Here is a 16362-nt window from a genome sequence, read left to right on the forward strand (position 1 = left end):
AGCAACTTGCCCAACACCAGCAGAGCGAGCCACCCTTGAGCCCACAGGCTCCGATCCAAACAACTGCATTGGAAACAAGGCTCGGGAGGCGCCTCTGTGGTGGCATGCAAATCTTTGTCAAGATCATAAACACAAGATCAGATGAGGACCAGAAGACGACGACCCTCGGCAGTATCCTAGCCGGGCCCCTGGCAAGGCCCTTGCCGAGGGCATCAGCAGGGCCACTGCCAGGGCTGCACCAGCCAAGATTCCGCCGCCGTTTGCACGCAAATGCCAGCCCAACGAGCTGGGAAGGCACCTGCGTGGAAACATGCAGCTTCCAAGCCAAATCAGCAAGCACCTGCGTGGCAGCATGCAGATCTTCTTGAAGGCCCTACCACAGCGCCACCTCAGCTGCCTGCCTGCCTACATGGCGCTGCATGCATCGCTGGTCTGGGCGCGTGTCGAAGCAAGGCGAATCGGCGACGGACGGGACATGCCTTGTTCCCTTCCCCAATAAAGCTAATGGACACCTACGTAGCGCATTTAATGCGCTTTGTCCTGTAATGCCGTGCGATAAGCGCGCACACTATAGGCCTTTCCACCTCCTGTGTGCCACTATGGCAGGCCCTTTTTCCTATAAAAGGAGTCCCGAGGCGACCAGGAGAGGTATTCGGCTTTTTGGAATGGCACAGCCACCGTAGCTAGTTCGGAAAGCGCAAGAACACTCAATACATCCACCAAAGCAGGACTAGGGTTTTACGCATCCTCGCGGCCTGAACCTGGGTAAACGACCCGTGTGCTTGCTCGTAAACCTACTCTTCTCACGACCCAGCGCCCGCCGACCGTAGAAGGGATCCCAGTGATCCCATAGGTGTCGTTCTCACCGACATATTTGGCGCACTAGGTAGGGGAAACCGCAGTTGTGAGAATCTGGTCTAGCAGTTGACCTAGCAGTTCTTCATCGCCATGGCTCCGAAGAAGAAGAAGGCCACGGCGGTTGGTTTGTCGGGAGCCGGACGACCCATACCAGTGCGGGCGAGCAGCGGGCCGGTCGCAGACAGAACCGAGGCGCGACCTGCGAGCACCAACATTGCTCTGGCAGTCAGAGACTAGCGAGCAGCGTTGTTCATGCGCAAGGCGATGGGCCACACACCGTGAAATCCAGACTGAGTTGGGCCCCCCGCAGATGACATGGGACCCTCATGGAGCGTCGCCGTACCACCCGCGGCTGGCGCGGCGACCTCCAAGACGCCCACTCCGGTGCTCACAGCGCGATCTTCCCAGGTTGTGCACGACGAGTAGTGTCACCACACCGATGACCCTGGACGCCGCCATGGGAATAGTCCTGTGCGTCATCCGCAAGACGAAGGAGACCAGCATGCTCGCCGAAGTGCTGACGAGGAAGGCGCACAGCCATTGGGCCATGACAGAGCTCGTTCTAACATGGTTAAAAGTCGAAGCGTGCCACGGTCCATGCAGCTTTCGCCGCCACCCACGCCAGCAGAAGCCTTGGCGCGCGGAGCTGCTCCTCGACTTCCCTCCTGCCGCGGAGAAGCTCAACGAGTGGAGAGCCACTATCCGGAGCCTCGTCGGTGTCGTCAACAAAGATGAGCCACGGTCAGCAGGGCGCTCAGGATGGTGCTCCATCGAGCCACTGCATGCCGGAGGTGTCACAGCCACGGTGCACTCTCCTCCTCCACGCCTACCACCGTGGATGTCGGTCCCTCGTGATGACGCTTGTGATGACACTTCCACAGCGTCGTCCGACCCACGGACCCGCTGTGACCAACGCCGGGTTCTTCGAGAGAGAGCCCATGAAGACGCTCGAACCACCACCGAGCGCCGGCGCGATACGCGCCACCAGTTAGATAGGCGGGCGGGGCCCGCTATGGACCACCCAGCACCGGGAGGCTCTGGCGGCCTACCTTACGAGGTGGGTTGCCCAACGGTTACCCGTAAGCTACGGCAGTTCCAGTGGCCGTCCCACCGCACGTTCAAGCCCGACGTCGGCGAGAAATACGACGGCAAGACCCACCCGTCAGAGTTCCTCAGCATCTACACTATCAGGATGCAAGCCGCTGGAGCTCGTGACGACAAGGTGCTTGCCAATTATTTCTTGTTGGCCCTGAAACCCAATGTCATGTATTGGTTGATGCACTTGCCGGCGGATTCCATTTCTTCTTGGTCAGATCTGTGCCACGAGTTTGTTGGTGCCTTCACTGGAGGCCACCAAGCTCATGGCCAGGTGAATGATTTGCATATCATTCCCCAGAAGGAAGGTGAAGACCTGTGCAAGTACATACAGAGGTTCAGCCCAGTGCAATACAACATCCCAGATGTTCATCCTACCGCCGTGATCAGCGCATTCCATCAGAATGTGTGTAAACGCAAGATGCATGAAGAGCTGGAAATGAACAAGGTCAAGGACATGGACGAACTTTACGTTCTGGCCGATAGATGCGCCCGGGCCGAAGAGGAAAGGAAGTACCCCGGCGAAGACGCTGGTGCGGAAACCGACTCTACTGAAGAAGACACCGCCGCCCCGACGAAGAAGGGTCGGCGTCGCAACAGGAAACGCAAGGACAGAACTGTGCTTGCCGTTGAGGGATCCGACGATACCAGCACCGTCAAGAATGCCAAGGCAGACGACCCCGGCAAGGAGATTGCTGGGTGCGCCGCTTGGCGGGCCTTGGCGGCTGTCGACAAGCCAGGGGCTCCGACAAGCAGTACTGCAAGATCCACCACACGAAGGGCCACGACCTCCAGAACTGCCGACAAGTTGAGCTGGTTGCTGAAAAGCAAAAATCTGAGTATGAGAGACGGGACAAGGAGAAGGGTCGGGATGGTGCTGAAGGATCCGGCGAGAAGCATGGCGGCAAAGGAGGTCGCCGCGGCAAGGATAACCAGCAAGAGAGGCCCGCTCGGGGCCGCGACAAGAAGCAGGAAGACGATGATCATGACAAGGACAACGAGTTCGGTGAGCATGAGTTCCAGAAGGCTAAAGAGGCCATGTGCGTCGATGGTGGCACCTCGCTGCACAATTCTCACCGCCAGCTCAAGCAGTGGGCGCGTGAGATTACAGCAACAGAGCCATCATTCGACGCTCAGAAGCCACTGAAGTGGTCCAACACACCCCTCATCTTTGACGCCGAGGACCACCCTGACCGCACAACTGCGGTCGGGTATTTGCCGTTGTTGGTCTCACCAACGATACGAAACCTCAAGGTGAACAAGATGCTGGTTGACGGCGGGGCCGGCCTGAACTTGATCTCGCTTGTCGTGATCAAAAGTCTACAAATTCATGATGGAGACCTTGAGGAAACGGGTACGTTTCAAGGGGTCAGTCCAGGAAGGAGCCAGCCGAAGGGGAAGGTCACATTGCCCCTGACGTTTGGACGTGAGTTGAACGACAGGACGGAGAGGATCGTCTTGGATGTGGCTGAGATCCCCTTGCCCTACAACGGGATCCTCGGGCGCCCGGCACTAGCCAAGTTCATGGCGGCATTGCACTATGCCTACAATACGCTGAAGATACCTGGGCCGATGACTGGCATTACCGTCCCCTCCGACAAGAAGGATGCGCTGATCTACACTGACCAACTCTATCGAGAAGTAGTTGCGGTAGCTACCGCCAAGGCACTTGCTCCTGCCGTTGAGGCCCCGGGAGGGAAGAAGAAGACCGGCAAGACCTCTCGCACCCACTCCGGCAAGCGCACCTCTTCGGAGTGCCGTGCTACCGTCGAGGACGTGCCCGAGAGCTCTACTGACAGGAGCAAGAAATCTAGAGCTGCACCACCAGACACCAAGAGGGTGTCCGTCAAGGAGGATGGCACGGGAGGGGCTTTCACCATAAGCTCCACCCTCGACAGCAAATAGGAAGGCGCGCTCGTCGCTTTCCTGCGGGGGAATGTCGATGTGTTTGCACGGCAAGCATCCGACATCCCTGGCGTTCCCAGGGGAAGTGATTGAGCAGCACCTTGCTGTTAGTCCCCATGTGCGACCCGTCAAGCAGAAGGTCAGGAAGCAAGCTTTGGAACGATAGGAGTTCATCACAAAGGAGATCGGGAAATTGGAAGCGGCAGGTTTGGTGAGAGGAGTGCTCCGTCCTACGTGGTTGGCCAATCTGGTGGTGGTGCGCAAGGCAAATAGGAAGTGGAGGATGTGTATTGACTACACAGATGTCAATAAGGCTTGTCCTAAGGACCCCTTCCCGTTGCCGCGCATCGACCATATTCTTGACTCCACGGCCGGGTGTGATCTGTTGTCATTCCTCGACGCCTACTCGGGCTACAACCAGATCTTCATGGCAAGAGAAGATGAAGAGAAGTCAACCTTTATCACCCCATGTGGTACGTATTGCTTTTTACGGATGCCTTTCGGCTTGAAGAGTGCTGGCTCGACGTTTGCAAGGGCGGTCCAAATTGGTTTTCAGCCCCAGCTACATAGAAATATGGAACCTTATATGGATGACATAGTGGTCAAAACCAAGGACAAGGCGACCCTTGTACAAGACCTAGAAGAGACATTTGCTAACCTACGCAAGATCAACCTCAAGCTGAACCCTAAGAAGTGTGTCTGCGCCTTCCTGTCAGGGAAACTTCTCGGGTTCTTTGTGTCGCAGCGTGGGATCGAGGCAAACCCGGACAAGATCAAGGCTATTGAGCAGATTGAGGCACCCAAGCGGATCAAGGATGTGCACCGGCTCACTGGCTGCGTTGCCGCCATGAGAAGGTTCATCTCCAAGTCCGCTGAGCGTGCCCTTCCCTTTTTCAAAATCTTGAAGAAGGCAGGCCCAATGGAGTGGACCCCAGAGGCCGAGGCGGTATTGCGGGATCTAAAGAAATACCTTTCCTCTACGCCAATGCTGGTTGCGCCTAAACCACAAGAGCCGTTGCTGTTGTATCTGGCGGCAACAAATCAAGTGGTCAGCGCTGCACTAGTGGCATAGAGGGAGGTCGACGAGGAGGCAGTGGTGGCGGCAGGACCGGCGGATGGCAAGTCAGAGATTCCCCCGGCAGGGCCTAGGGCCAGCAAGGCAAGGCCCCCCGCAGAGTCCAACGCCATCGGGGCAGGGCCTGCGCAGCAAAGTGAAGTGGAGGAAATCGGGCCCGGCAAGTACTTTCCCACCGAGACCCCAGGGGCCGCCGGCAAGGGTGTTGCCGCGGATTTCTATCCTCCCAAGGGGTAGCTGGCTCCGTCAGGGCGCCAAGCCCTGGCTGTAGAGACGACTGCCCCCATGGTGGAAGAGATGCCTTTGGTCCTTGCCGTAGAGCTCCAAGCTCCGACATGGGCACAACATACTGTCTGTTTCCTCCAAACAGGGGAACTTCCTGAGGAGCAGGAAGAAGCGGAAAAGGTAGCCCATTGGTCTGCCCTGTACCAGTTCGTCGATGATGTCTTGTATAGAAAAAGACCGAACGGTGTGAAATTGAAGTGCATCCCCTAGGAGATACATGGAGGCATATGTGGCTCACACATAGGGTCGAGGGCCCTTGCTGGCAAGGCAGTCTGGCAAGTATTCTTCTGGCCCGCCGCCCTCCAGGATGCGACGGCACTAGTAACCAAGTGTGAAGCGTGCGAGTTCCATTCGAAGAACCTTCGTCAACCAGCTCAAGCCCTTCAAATAATCCCTCTCTCTTGGCCATTTTTGGTCTGGGGGCTCGACATACTGGGCTCCTTCCTCCGTGCTGTCGGGGGCTTTGAGTACTTATACGTTACAATCGACAAGTTCACAAAGTGGCCGGAGGTGGAAGCAGTGAGGAAGCTGACAGCACAGTCAGCCGTCAAGTTCTTCAAGGGACTAGTCTGCCATTTTGGTGTGCCAAATAGAGTCATCACCGACAATGGCACGCAGTTCACAAGCCACGCCTTCATGCAATACATCCAAGACCTTGGCAGCAAGGTCTGTTTTGCTTCCGTGGCACACCCATGGAGCAACGGTCAGGCGGAGAGGGCAAATGCTGAAGTACTGTGAGGCCTGAGAACAAAGACTTTTGACAAGCTGCACAAGAGCGGAAGGCGCTGGATTGATGAGTTGTTGGCGGTTCTTTGGTCGATTAGGATGATGCACATCGAGCCACCAGCCAGACACCCTTTGCCCTGGTATACGGGGCAGAAGCAGTTCTCCCCACGGAACTCATATACGGGTCACATGGAGTGCTCGCTTATCACGAGCTTGAGTAATAGAGATTGCGGCAATATGATGCAACGCTCCTGGAGGAAGATCGTCTTCGGGCGGTTGTGAGAGCAGCACGCTACCAGCAAGCCTTGTGCTGCTACCATAGCCGCAAGGTTCATGCCCGAAGCTTTCAGGAAGGCGACCTTGTACTTCGGCGCGTTCAGTCGGCCAAGAATTCCAACAAGTTGATGCCGAAGTGGGAAGGACCTTATCGGGTAATACGAGTCACCAGGCCCAGCGCAGTTTCCCTGGAGACCGAAGATGTTGTCCCAGTAAGCAATTCCTGGAACATCGAACATCTTCGCAAGTTTTACCCATAAGGCGCAGTTGCCGGGTCTCCCGGTGAACCACCTTTTGTATGAGCCTTCCCGGCTAGGAATGTAACCCTCTGTACAAAGCCAGGCGCAAACCCTGAGCATAAATAAACGAAGCATTGGCGCCCTAAGTTATAGCATCCATGCTAGGTTAAGTCTCTTCCTTGGTTAGGGACGATAGTGCTTAGCGGCGACTAACCCCTAACCTAGATGTTGAGTGTGTGTCTTTCTATTCTCTTTGGTTCGCAGGGCATGCAGATACTTCTGCTGAGCCGCTCGGGAAAAAGAGAATGAACCGGCGCTCCGGCCCCGGCAAGCCAAGACTGTCGGGGGCTGAAGATACAAGGATCCAACCATGGCGAGCCAAGTGTAATGCCCCGTATGTAACTTTCCATATTTGTATTCCAACTCTTGCCATTTTCGGCTCTAAGTTATGATATTCCCTCGTGGTTAGGTTTTGTATTCGTTTTGCATTTTGTCCATGTCATGCATCTCATATCCTGTCATCATGTGCATCACATTCGCATACGTGTTCGTCTCATGCATCCGAGCATTTTCCCCGTTGTCCATTTTGCATTCCGACACTCCTATGTCCTCTGGCGTCCCCTTTTGCCTCTTTTCATGTGCGGGTGATAAACGTTCTCGGATTGAACCGAAATTTGCCAAGCGGCCTTGGTACACTACCGGTAGACCGCCTGTCAAGTTTCGTGCCATTTGGAGTCCGTTTGATACTCCAACGGTTAACCGAGGAACCGTAAAGGCCTCGTGTGTGTTGCAGCTCAACACCCCTCCAAAGTGGCCCAAAACCTATCCAAACCCCCTCCATCCTCTCGATCGTTGGATCACGATCGCATGGCCGAAGACCTCCCCACATTTGGACTCTCCTAGCTCCCAGAATCTATAAATAGCCCCCCCTCCGAAATTCGGGCGAAACCCTAGATAAATTCCTTCCCACCGCCACCGGACATGTCCGCGCGCTGCCGGACAACTCCGCCGTCGCGCCTGCACCAATAGGATCACGCCACGTGGCCTCCGCCACCGCGTCCCGCCGCCGGCCCACCAGGCCCGCGTCCGGCCCCCACGGGCCCGGAGCCGCAGCTCCGCCGCCCGTTCGAGCGCGCCGCCACCTGCTCCGCCTTCGCCGCGCCGCCGCACCTCCTCCTCACCGGCGCCGGCCGCCACCCCGCCACCTCACCACCGCCGCCGCCCGCAGCTCACCGGGCGTGTCTCCCGCTGGACCCCGCCAAGCTCCGCCGCCCCCATCTCCGGCGAGCCTCCAGCGACCTCCACTCGCTCCGGGCACCGCGAGATCCAACTCCGGTGAGACCCCGGCCAACCTCGGTTCCCGCTCCAGATTTGGATTGGGCAAACCCTAGGCCGATTTTGCCTAAGTCCTTTTTCTGCATATTTTTTTAGCTATCTTCATCATACCATATCTCACCATCCGTAGCTCCGTTTCGCGCGTGTGATATATCAAATTGTTCGTTTGGATGTGCTCTTCGTTTTGTTCCATTGCACCATGCTTGTTTGAGTCCATATTGACGCCTAAAATGCTATTGCAAGAGTGCTATAAAATGTTAGTTTCTTTTTCTTAACAGGTTATCGACATTTGTCATTTTTGCCATGATTATTGTGTGCCTCCGATGAACTTGAGCCCTACATGTGTTTTGGGATATGCCATGCCATCTTTACAGGGGTGTATGCCATGTATTTTTGTGATCAATGTGGTGACTAGCCCAAGCATGCAAAGTAGCTCTCGTGATGTTGCTGATTTTAGGGACTTAGAATTCTTCTAAGTCATTACCCTGATGTTATTTTTATGCCATGTATTCATGTTGCTACACAGAGATCCATGCCTCTTTTGAGCATGTTCAGTAAGGATGATTTTGAGATATTGTTATGTTCTATCCATCCATGTCTTTGTTTGCAATTATGGAGTAACCTAGCATGACTCAATCTTGCTCTACTTTTGCTATAAAATGTTCCTGGCAGATTGTTTACATGTTAATCAATTTTGTCGAGGTTGTTGTAGTTGATCCATGTATGCTATGAGATTGTTCTTGCCATGGTTAGATACTTGATCATGTCTTATTGCTGGGTGTATGCTTAGTTTGTCATGCAATGCCTTGTGGTGAGTGCAACGAGCTCGCAAACATGGCTACGTAACTCTGTTTTGCCATGTCCAGTTTTCTGCTAAGTCTGAATCTGTTAATGAAACTTGCTATGTTTACATGGGTGCCATCATATCTTCTGACCCCTTTTGGCTTATGGTCAGTAAGGGACTTTCATTATATGCTTTGAGTAGTTTTATACCATGCCTTGCTTTTCCATGATATGTTCCTGTAGCATGTTGTTATCTTGCTCTAAAATTTGCTTCCTGATGTTAAATCCTGACATGTTATTTTCACTAAGTCTGTGAACATGATATGTTCCTGTAGCATGTTGTTATCTTGCTCTAAAATATGAATTGGTTTGATACAGTACTTATTGTAGTGATTTATTGTATTATACTAACGGATCTCACAAAGGTTTTGTTGAGTTTTGTGTGATTGAAGTTTTCAAGTTTTAGGTTATCTTACGATGGATGGAGGAATAAAGAGTAAGAAGAGCCTAAGCTTGGGGATACCCCGACATCCCAAGCTATTATCCAAAAGAGAGTAAGCAACTAAGCTTGGGGATGCCCCCGAGTGGAATCCCCTCTTTCTTCTAACAACCATCGGTATTTTACTCGAAGTTATATTTTTAATCATCAGATACTATGTGTTTTGCTTGGAGCGTCTTGTATGTTATGGGTCTTTTCCTGTTTTATTGTGTGTTTTTAGTCTTGATTCCTTGCTGGACACACCTATTTGAGAGAGTCAAAATTATGTCCCGAGTTGTTAGAACTGCTCTGTATGCTTCACTGAACTTTTTATGAGCTATGGACTTGCTCTAGTGCTTCACTTATATCTTTTTGAGCATGGTGTGCTTTAGTATTTTTGAATAAATGCTCTCTTGCTTCACTTAGATTTAATTTAGTGTAGGTAAAATTTTCAAGAAATTCTCTCTTGCTTCACTTAAATTATTTTGAGAGAAAGAAAAAGTATGGTCATGATCTTCACTTATATTTGTTTGATCTTATCAAAAGCAACATATGAAAATTAGTTCCAAAGTGATAGATATCCAACAAGGATATAATAAAAACTTTCATGAGGATCATTGGACAAAATAAACTTGATTCTTAGTAATAGTTTTGAGATATGATGATGTGATATGTGAGTTATTTTGATGAGTAATTATTCTTTAGTAAGAATATTGGTGTTAAGGTTTGTGATTCCCTATGCAAGAAAGAGAGTCAATAATTGTGCAATGAAATTATATCCTACTTATGGTGCATCATTTGGGGTTAATTATGCTTAATGCTCGCTTATGAGATTATTCGTTTCTTGGTTGGTCACTTCTCAATCTTTTGCTAGCCTTCATGTTGCACTAAGTATGATTACTACTTGTGCATCCAAAAACCTTTAAAACAGTTTTGCCACATGAGTACACTATATCTACCTATATGCGGCATTTTTTTGCCATTCTAAGCAAATTTGTATGTGCCATCTCTAATTTTCAAAATAAACTTCTCTTTTGTGTGTTCGTTTCGCTCGCGGAGCGGTGAGGGGTGGCTAATATTTTCCATGCTAGATGTGTTATTCTCACGATGAGTCTTTATTCACTTGTTATTGCAGGAGAGTAAGGCAAAGGTATTAGGGATACCCAGTACCAAAATGAAAATTGAATCTACTTTATGTTGTCAAATAATAAATTCCTTGGAAAGTGCTGGTATGGAGGGCAACCATGGATACAGCTAGCCATGGAAAGTGAAAGTATGGTTGAGAGAGGAATAAACTTTATTTTCTATTTGGGAACCGCCTATGATATATCTAGCACGGAATGTGTTGGGACCTCTAAATCGTTTTCGTTGGTGGGAAGCATACAACTCCCAAAATGTTTTGTTCTCTAAGTTTTTTGCTTTAAGCTCTGGCACCTCTACAAATCCCTACTTCCCTCTTCGAAGGGCCTTTATTTTTCTTTATGCAATTTTTCTTTTGAGTCTCCATCTTCTCTTATAGAAGCTCCAACTAGGAGGCACTATGATCGTACTTGAGCATTAGGTGTAGTTAATATGCGAGTGTGTTTCACGAATGGATCAATGATTGAGCATGATGGGATAGGGATAGCTTATTTTAGCGTTGATATTTTGAAAGACATGGTTGTTTATTGATATGCTTGAGTATTTAAGTTATCATGTCAAAACTAGACTATTGCTTTAAATAATATAAAAGTCCAAATGTCCATGCTATAAAGAAAAGAAATATGATATGACATGTTAGGCAGCATTCCACATCAAAAATTCAGTTTTTATCAGTTACCTACTTGAGGACGAGTAGGAGTTATTCTTGGGGATGCTGATACGTCTCCAACGTATCTATAGTTTTTGATTGTTCCATGTTGTTATAATATCAATCTTGGATGTTTTATAATCATTTTATAGTCATTTTATATCATTTTTTGGTACTAAACTATTGACATAGTGCCAAGTGCCAGTTGTTGTTTTTTTCATGTTTTTTGCATCGCAGAAAATCAATACCAAACAGAGTATTAGATGAAGGCAGGAGTCGGTCTACTAATCTTGGAAGTGATGCCTATATAATGATCATTTCCTGGATATCGTCATGAGTATTTGAAGTTCTATCAATTGCCCAACAGTAATTTGTTTACCCACCGTTTGCTATTTTTCTTGAGACAAGCCACTAGTGAAACCTATGACCCCCGGGTCTCTTTCTCTTATTATTTGCCTTTGCGATCTATTTTTCATTGCTTTTATTTTCATATCTACTAAACCAAAAATACAAATACCTTTCTGCAATTTATTTTATTTGGCGTTCGATCTATCAATATTTACATCCCTCTCTCGTTCGCTTGCCCATCTTGGGGCGCCGCTACGCGAAAGGGATTGAGAACCCCTTTTACACATCGGGTTGCGAGTAGTTGTTATTTGTGTACATGTGCTGTTTACATTGTGTTGCTTGGTTCTCCTACTGGTTCGATAACCTTGGTTTCACATGTGAGGGAAATACCTACCGCCGTTGTGGTGCATCATCCCTTCCTCTTTGGGGAAATACCGACGTAGCTTCAAGCAACATCAACTCGCAGCCCCTAGTGAGACAAGTAAAGAAGGGTTACCGAAGCCCGTTGATGGAGGCATATGTTGAGGAAGTGAGGAAGCTGGAGGAGCATTTTCATGGATTGAAAATAGATCACGTGCCACATGTGGAAAACCGCATTGCTGATCATCTGTCAAAATACGCTGCTCAAAAACTCCCTGTGGAACCAGGATCATTTGTTCTGCACCTGACTCAGCCCTTAGTATCCCCGACAACGATGGCCAAGAAAGTAGTAAGTCGGACTCCGACAAGCATAGCCCGGCTGGGCTTCCGGGAGCCCCCGGTGAAGAAGATGCCAGAAACAAGTCGCTTCGCTTGGTGAGAAGCACCCTCCCACCGAACTACAAGTTTTGGCGGTTGAGGTATGTGCTCCCACGAAGGAGGAGGTGCCGTTAGTCCTTGTTGCCGAGCCTCACGCTCCAACTTGGGCACGACACAAAGTCCACTACCTCCAAACAGGAGAATTTCTTGAGGAATAAGAAGAAGCCAAAAGAGTAGCCTGGAGGGCCAGTATGTATCAGTTTTTCGATGACACATTATACAGAAGAAGGACCAATGGTGTGAAGTTGTAGTGAAATTGCCGGGAAGAGGGGAAGGAACTGTTGGCAGAAATACACAAAGGCATGTGCGGCTCCCATATTGGATCAAGAGCCCTGGTTGGAAAAGCCTTCCGGCAAGGTTTCTACTCGCCCACGGCCGCCCTCCAAGATGCGATCGAGGTAGTCACCAGATGTGAAGCCTGCGAGTTCCACTTCAAGAACATCCATCAAACTTCGCAAGCTCTCTACATGATCCCTTTGTCCTGGCCATTCTCGGTCCGGGGGATAGACATCTTGGGCCCCTTCCCCCGTGCTACCGGGGGCTTTGAATTCTTGTATGTTGCAATCGACAAGTTTATACAGTGGCTGGAAGTGGAGCATGTGAAGAAGGTAAAAACACAGTCAGCTATCAAGTTCTTGAAGGGATTGGTGTGCCATTTTTGAGTACCCGCCAGAGTAATCACTAATAATGGCACCCAGTTCACAAGCCGCGCCTTCATGCAATATGCTCAAACCCTCGGAAGCAAGGTTTCTTTTGCTTCTGTTGCTCATCCCAGGAGCAATGGACAAGCTGAGAGGGTGAATGCTGAAGTGTTGCATGAGCTCAAGCCAAGGACTTTTTATAAGTTGCAAAAGTGCGGAAGACGCTGGATCGAAGAGCTACCAACGGTTCTTTGGTCCCTCCGTACGACACCAAATCGAGCCATCCACATGACTCCCTTCTCCCTAGTTTATGGGGCAGAAGCAGTACTCCCCATGGAACTCATATACGGGTCACCTCCAATATTTGCCTATGACGAAGTCAAGCAAAAGAAGCACCAGCATGACGATGCCATGCTCCTTGAGGAAGATCGTCTCCGGGCTGTTGTGCATGCTGCATGCTACTAGCAAGCCTTGTGTCGCTATCATAGTCGCAGGGTCCATGCCCGGAGCCTTGATGAAGGCGACCTTGTCCTTAGGCATGTTCAGTCTGCCAAGGGTTCCAACAAGTTGATGCCAAAGTGGGAAGGCCCTTACTAGGTAGCATGAGTCACCAGACCTGGCGCATTCTGTTTGGAGACCGAAGATGGAACAAAAATGCAAATTCGTGGAATATTGAGCATCTTCGCAAGTTCTACCCATAGGGCACGGCTACCGGGCCCAGTCCTGGCATCCACCCTTTTGTACAAGCCTTGCCAATGCACATGTAACCCTTTCTACAAAGCTAGTTGTAGACCCTAAGCACAGATAATAAAACGAAGCGCTAGCACCCTAAAAACTTGCATGCCTGTTTAGTTAGCATAATTTTGCCATGATCGCTTAGAAGAGATCATATGCTATTATGTTTTCCCTCTGTACTAATTACAGGGACCCCTGCTATGGAAATGATCATGCAAAGGAGGAACGGAGACAAGCTTACATATCGATCCTCGAAAAGCTAGAAAGATAAGTTCCTTCGAAACATCCATAACATGTCTCCATAAAGGAAAAACTTGTGCATAGAAAAACCTTATCACCTTCAAAACATTTGTGCTCCCCTCCCTTGATTAGAAGAGTAATTCGATCAGGCTGGTTGTAGTGACATGTGACAGAGAAGGTTGGACAAGGAACCGGTCCCCTTCCAAGATCATGAGCCTATCGGGCCAAGCCTTGCGGCATCAACGGAAGGGGCCAGCAAGATAGATTACCGGATGACCTTGTTTACTTAAAAGTATAAAGGAGTCACTCCTCTGCATGGATAAGATATAGGCACAAGTACCCGGCAAGCATGTCTTTTTTTTCATTAATATGCAGATAGAAAAGTACAAACCTTACATAGTACAGAAATGGATGAAATTTTTCTACATATTCAAGACTAAAGATTGGCAAGCGCCTACATGTTTTAGATTGATAAAAGATAAGTGCCATGTTATCCCTTTCTTGTCCCTCTCCTCATAGGGACTACAGGGAGAGGCGAAGAGGGCAAAAGGAGCACTTGGGCAGAAGCCCAGCCTGTTCTTGTCATGGCCTGTGGGATGCAGCATGACAAGATCGGGAGTGCGCGGACGAAGGCGAGGGACGGAGAGAGCTGCTAGGCAATGCCCTAGTCACTGCCACCAGGGCCAAGAAGACATGGTAGCATGGACACCGCCAGGGAAGACGAAACCGGAGTCCAGGGGAAGCCTACCGGGGTCCAGCTGGAAGACTGCTGGAGGAGGTGGAGGCATCCACACCGAACACCCCGACAAATCGCCTTGCCGGGAGAAGACCTAGCTGTAGATGGTGGTGCGACTGGCCCCCTACTGACGGTGATGGTGGGTTCGGCGCTCAGCCGGAGTTAGAGTCGTCTTCCTCCCGCTCAACACTGTTGCCTTCACTGACACTGTCCTCCTCATCGATGTTGCCCGAGGAGGAGCTTTCGTCGTTGGTTGAGCTCTCCGTGCAACACCCTAAGCGAGCACCCAAACGCCCGAAGACCTTGATGGAGAGCAGGGTGGTGTCCATTATCTTGAATTGAAGGACATGCCCTGCCGCCAAGCTATGGGCACGGGAAAAGGTTTTCCAGCCACGCCGGAGAAACACTTGAGGTTTGGGGAACTCGGCGTCCGCCCACATGCTGCCATTACAGCAGCCCCTCATGTGCAATATCAGTCCTGGCGGTTGTTCTACCTCCATCACCCTTGCGAATGGGGTTGGAAGTCGAAGATAGCTGCGGGGAGGCCCACGCAGCTTGACGATGAATTCTAGAGGCTGGTCTCGGATGTGGCCTTCATTCGGGCCCAGGGAAACGGGAGGAGGGGCGACCAAGGCACCTCCCCTCCTCCTCATCCCCGGTCACAACGACGGTCGTGTCCTTGTCCTCTACCGCTCGCTCTCATGCTGGTCTCTGCCCCTGCGTCCCCAGCGGGTGGAGGGAGGCGTTGTCGAGGAGAGACCCTCGTCGCCACTGTTGGGCTACTACCATGCGCTCTCCCCCTTACCATGGTGGAAAAGGATGCCAGAAGGAAGAAGGAAGAGATGTGTGTGAATAACCACCTCGCCCATGTCCCCTTTTATAGGCGAACATGGCCAGGGGCTGGCTCCTCACCCAGGAGGCAACTGCCTCACTTCGCTAATCTGGCTCCTCTGCATTACCAACGGACCACAGAATCAAGGCTGCCCTCCTGCGCCTATATGCGGCGCCTAGTTATCTGGCATGGCACTCATTCATGTGCCCTCTACATCATCCACCAACCCTGCGCAATGCATTCAGTGTACGTGGAGAAAACATCAGAAGTGGTAGAACAAGTGAAATGGCAGTTACCACCCCGTGAACGTGGGGCGTGGGCAGCCACGGATCGTGGCATAAAGATCCCAATGTTTCCTCTCATGACGCGCTGGAAAATCGGAAAATGACCCAAGCACAGGTTAATGAAGAAGCAAGGAAAATATCAAGGAAGAAGAGAAACCTATCACAAGTGTCCTGCCTGTGTACCTAATAGGGCCTACCCCAATGATGCTTGGCAACACGTTTAGACCAGGCCCGAGGGCTCTTGTCGGTTCAACCAACCTTCACGTATGTTGCCCGGACTGTACACAGGCACGATAGCAGGGTGTAACGCCCCGAGACAGATGTGCTAGGTGCCTTCCAGTTATTCGCTGTTGTTGCCATGTCATTGCTTGCGTGTCATGCATTTCATATCATGTCATCATGTGCATTTCATTTGCATACATATTCGTCTCATGCATCTGAGCATTTTCCCCGTTCTCCGTTTTGCAATCTGGCACTTCTATGTCACCCGGTGTCCCTTTCTACCTCTTTTCATGTGCGGGTGTTAAACGTTCTTGGATTGGACAGAGACTTGTCATGCGGCCTTGGTTTACTACCGGTAGACAGCCTGTCAAGTTTCGTGCCATTTGGACTTCGTTTGATACTCCAACAGTTATCCGAGGAACTGAAAAGGCCTCGTGTGTATTGCAACCCGACCACCCCTCCAAAGTGGCCCAAAAACCCACCTAAACCTCCTCCATCATCTAGGACGTTCGATCACGATCGCATGGCCGCAAACCGCACCTCATTTGGAGATTCCTAGCTCCCTCTACCTATAAATATGTGTCCCTCCCGGATTTTTCGCGCAGATGAACACTAACCCCCGCTCCTCTCGCGCCGCCGGACATGACCGCTCGCCGGCGGACGCATCCATTCCGCCGCCACC

The sequence above is a fragment of the Triticum dicoccoides genome, chromosome 4A (genome assembly GCF_002162155.2).
Source record: "Triticum dicoccoides isolate Atlit2015 ecotype Zavitan chromosome 4A, WEW_v2.0, whole genome shotgun sequence".
NCBI lineage: Eukaryota > Viridiplantae > Streptophyta > Magnoliopsida > Poales > Poaceae > Triticum > Triticum dicoccoides.